Source organism: Porites lutea, chromosome 8 (genome assembly GCF_958299795.1).
Source record: "Porites lutea chromosome 8, jaPorLute2.1, whole genome shotgun sequence".
Lineage (NCBI taxonomy): Eukaryota > Metazoa > Cnidaria > Anthozoa > Scleractinia > Poritidae > Porites > Porites lutea.
The window spans coordinates 8,174,199-8,179,198 of record NC_133208.1 but is presented as its reverse complement, the minus strand read 5'-3'; positions in this window follow the sequence as shown (position 1 = coordinate 8,179,198).

The following is a 5,000-nucleotide window of genomic DNA, read 5'->3' as shown; positions in this document are numbered from 1 at the left end:
CTTTATTCTAGGCCGAATTGCATAAAGAAATAATATGATTATAAAGATTACAGGTTACAAATTGTAATTATTGGCAGGTATATATGCCAACTCTCCCAGATTATCGAGGAGTTTTCCGGAAACGGAAATGATCTCCCGCTAGCTCTCCCGTACGGGTCTCCAAATCTCCCGGATCAGGAGCCTAGTGATGGGCTCCCGCTCGGATAAAATCGACTTTTTAGCTTTTCTGTGCTTTTGTTTAAAATTTAGCACATTTTTATTGTCAAAACTCGAAGTTTTTATTTTCATAGTAGACATAGTACGTTCTTAGGGGCATCTTTCCATATTGTCTTTAGTCACTAGAGACCTTAAGATCGAGGTTTGGTCATTTTACCGCAAACGACAAACTGAGGTTTGGGGTTAACAGTTTCACGTTACACCTCTACCCATATTTGGGACTTACTCCCATTTTAGCTGAGAAATTGTCTTCAAGTTACGTTTTTTAAAATAGCATTCGATAATCAATAAGTAAAAGAGTTTCTTCTGAAACGTGGGATTGTGATGTTTTAGGGGGCCAAAAACTTTGCGGTAGATCACTTACCTCTGGAGCGTTGTCTAGCCGTACAAACCAGGGCGTAAGAAGCTAGGGCGTTGAAACGCTCATACGCGCTCTCTGGTTTAGCTGTGATGCGTAGTAGGACTGGAACTAGCTCGCCTTTCCGCTCTCGATCCGCTGTCAGGGCAAGAAAAATGGCACTGTCTAGCTGGAGGTAGGTTCGGATTTATTGCTTTATATCTTTAGATCGATGCAATCTATAATTAGATTTGATATTTGGCGTATTTCTATGCGATATACAGAAAATATTTAATTTAGGTTATATTTTATAATTAGTCTTATAAGTTAAGGTGTTTTTTCGCCTTTTATGTTTATGTGTTTATGTAATGTCAAAATGGCCTATCGAATATTACAGGTTAAAGGCCGCGTTTTATCTTGCCAGTCAAAACCAAATGATAATAAATGGCGACAAAAAAAAATATGTCATGGTTGTATAAATTTTGTTTGTTTTGTTTTAGAGTGAACTTTTATGAACCTTTAAGGTTTTTTTGCTTCTGAAGTAACAACTTCATAATGGCGATGGCAAGGTTTCTGTTTTATACGTTGGCGTTTAGCTTGTTAGTAAAATAAAAGATTTCAGTTGCCCAATTTAGCGATTTTTATTTTTTTAACATAAAGATGGTAAATATTTTTTTTAGTTACAGAACCGCTATCCAAGAAATAGGTTCTGACCATTTTTTAAAGTTCTACTAGAAAATTGCATTCGAATGATCTCGTGTGACAGTCTAAGACTAATTAAGACGGTGTAGCATTGTATTTTTGTCGTCAGAGGCTTACGTGTGGTGTTGCACAAGCTACAGTCAGCTCTCAGATGGAAACTACTGGGACGGGCACAAAATGTCTGTATTAATGGACAGGTGTAACTCTTATAGAATAGTATGGAGCAACTCGATTTCCTGGAGGTGCCTTATCTTTTGATTGTCAGCTACTGTTAGTATAATATTTCTAGAATTGTATCCTCTCTCTTAATATTATATATTGTAGTTACAAGGAAACAGGAAAGTATTTTTTGAATCAAGTTTGATTAAGCCTGGCTGCAGTTAATAAATTTAACCAAGAATAAAATTGAATGATATATACTGGACATGAAGTATGCAAGTGTGCAAGGGTTGCTGGTCACACTAAAAAGTTTGTTTTTCAATGGTTTAATCGCTGTTACAGGTCATTTGTATTTCATTTGTGCATAATTCTGTATAATTTTCTTGTTTGCAATATGCTTTTGAATTTGTATGTTATATAAATGTTCTATGTTGTATCTGTAAGATATATATATATATAGCAATGTCTGGTTTCAATGTAAGACTAGTGAATGTTTAGTTTCTTTTAAGTGCCTTAGTATGTCTTGTATGGGTAGTTTTCAGTGACCATTTCATTACAAAAAGCAATTATTATCAAACAAAAATATTTGCTGAGCTACTTCTTCAGCTTCTTTATGTTCTTGCGACCTCTTTGTTAGTTTTTCAAGGGCGGTGAATTATATTTTTTTTTCGCATACTTATTGTTCATTGCACAGTAGTATTAGTGTACAAGACAAAAAATAATGATGATTTTATTAAATTTTAAATTTACCCGGACTTAAGTTTTCACAATCTGTCCAACTGTAATGCTCAATATTGGAGATAGCTCAATAAGGTGTTTAGAGAACAATACTGATGCACGCCAACAATTCCAAACAGATCACAGAGTGAAAACAGATCATGACTGGCCTTGAAACTGGGCAGCAAAAAATAAATGCCATAGCAGATGATGAATTACACAACTTGATATTAAACTGAAGTAGAGAACGGATAATATTAGTCTAAAAATGATGTCAGTGCTATCATCTGAGTTGTGATGCCATTTTCTTACCAAGTCACGAAATGTTAATACCGAGGTCACGGAGGTGGAACTATATTCAATACAGGTATTCGTTCGCGGAAGAAAAATTGAACAAAACAGAAAACGAATGTGAGAAAAAATAATTTGTTCCTTCGCTATTGCTTGCAGCAAATGAATGCCACGGGATAATGGCTAACATCCGCTGCATAATCTCTCTGAAGGTCCAGTATAATGTCTGACATCTTGTTTTGTCTCTTTGGTAGTACCCAGACCCTTGCATCACAGCTAGATCGCTCGACCCCGCTCGTTTCAACGAACCTAGCTTCGTTACGCCCTGGTACAAACTGTGAACCTCAAACCGCAAACCTGACGGCAAGGCTCTATCACGTACTTCTTAACGTTTGCGGTATGAACTCTTCCAAAATTTGTTATTCTTGGTATTGATTCGATATTTATTGAAGTGTTTTTCTTGTAACTTTTGCTATTTTTGCGAAATTTGTAGACGTTTAGGGGGCCTCCTTTGCCATTATCCTTTATAGGTCTGAACTATTGGTTAATTTATTCCTGTTATTCTTGCAATATTTGCTAGCGTGTTTTGTTGTTGTCGTTGTTGCTGAATAAAAAATTCTTGTTATATTTGCGATTTTTGCGAAATTTGCAGACTTCCAGAGGACCTTCTTTACCTTTCCTTTTTATAAGTCTGAATTATTGCTAGATTTGTTATTCTTCCTATTCTTGAGATATTTGTTAGCGTTTGGTGAAGTTGTTGTTGTTATTGCAACAAAAAAATATTATATATCCATGTTAGTTTTTCGATTTTTGCGAAATTTGCCGACTATACCTTTTTCTTTCAAAGTCTACTCTTTTGTTACTTTGTTATTCTTGCAATTCTTGCGATAGTTTTCTGGGTGTCTTTTTGTTGCAATGAAATTTCTTGTTACTTTTGCGATTTTTGCAGAATTTTGAGATTTCCGCAAGCAATTTCTATTAAACATATTTTTGCTAAAATTGCGACAAAAATTTGTGAGCAAAGTTTTTCTACAGTTTGCAATCCTTGTTGAATTTGTTATTTTTGCTATATTTGCTATTTTTTCTATACATTTCTGACAGTTCGTTTAATTTTTCTTTCGCCAAATTTGCGAAAACAATTTGCTACCAAATTTTTGCGACAGTGTTGAATCCTGGACATAAGAGGAGAGCCACAAGGTAGCTATTACGCAACTCTTTCAACCATTTCAATGAAACAAATAGTACAATAGTTGGAGAAATGTGGCATCAATAGAATGTTTTGCTGAAACTGGTTTATCAGACAGCTTGGCTTATCCGGAAAGCGAGGATCCTCATCTTCGTTGCCCAACTCTTGGGCTTAAGAAAATGCTGGCGTTAGTTTACAATATTATTAATCAACTTTGCAGCGCAATAATTCATTGAGTTGGTGCAACAACTTGCAATGTGAGGTCGACTTGGTGAGTTTGTGGCTGCTTTTGCCGGAACTCGAATTTCTAGATTTCTATTTGCCCTTATACGTCCTTAAATTTTCAGTCTGAAGGATTTATATAGCCCTATTAGCCATCTTGTATAGACTGTAGTAAAGTACTGTAAATTTATTTCTGTATCGGGTCGCTGTTTATATAACTGAGACACATCAATCATAGGGTTAATAACCTATATTTGTCAACCCTCGGACATGCACGCAAATTCATACCCCCACCGTAGTACATTCAAGGGAGGTGGGGGTGGTTGATGGGACCCCTCTCTAGAGTTTTTGATATATTGCAGTATTTCGAAACGATGTTATCTTAAGTGGACAGCCTTTGATCTCCTTAACAAGATGAGGTATATTTTGTCAGTGGCGGCGCTACTGGAGGCCTGTGATGTCACCAATAACGGCGCCATCTTGGCCACCATGTCCGATTTTACAAATGAATTAAAAATCAAGTTATAACCGCGAGAAATTGTATTTTTTTTTTGTGCCTGATATATAAAATAACAGATAAATAAGAATTTTGCATCATTATATCCACAATCTTTACTTTTATTGTTGAGAGAAGTTGAGAGAACATGCATTTGAATCAAAAATGGTTTGAGCATCTGCTATTTATGAAGTTATATCTCGTATCCATAGTAACTGACCATCTCTAAACTTGCCTAAAAATGCGTGCGAGGGATAAACGAACAGCTTTTTAAAACGTCAATTACTTTGATTGTCTGCTATTATAAACTGGTGCCATTTTTAATTTTAGTTTTTTTTCGCGCAAAATGGCCTTTTAAAGTCACGTGACTCAATTTACATATTATTTTACACGGAATCGTATAAACTTTTGAGAGTCATTATTTTACTCAAGTTTTGTCGCTATAGGCCTTAATCCTCAACATATAGACCACCCTTCAACGTTTTGAGGGAAATTGAAAAGAGACCCACGTCTTAATTTCCTTGATTAATTTGGGATCTTCCTAAAAATGCATTGAAATATATCCTACACGTTGAACATTACCTTTACGTATTTGCCTCAATCGTTCAAGTATAAAACATCCTCATTGATCATCAGATCTAGAAGCTTCTTATTAACCAAAAGTTCAAAATAAA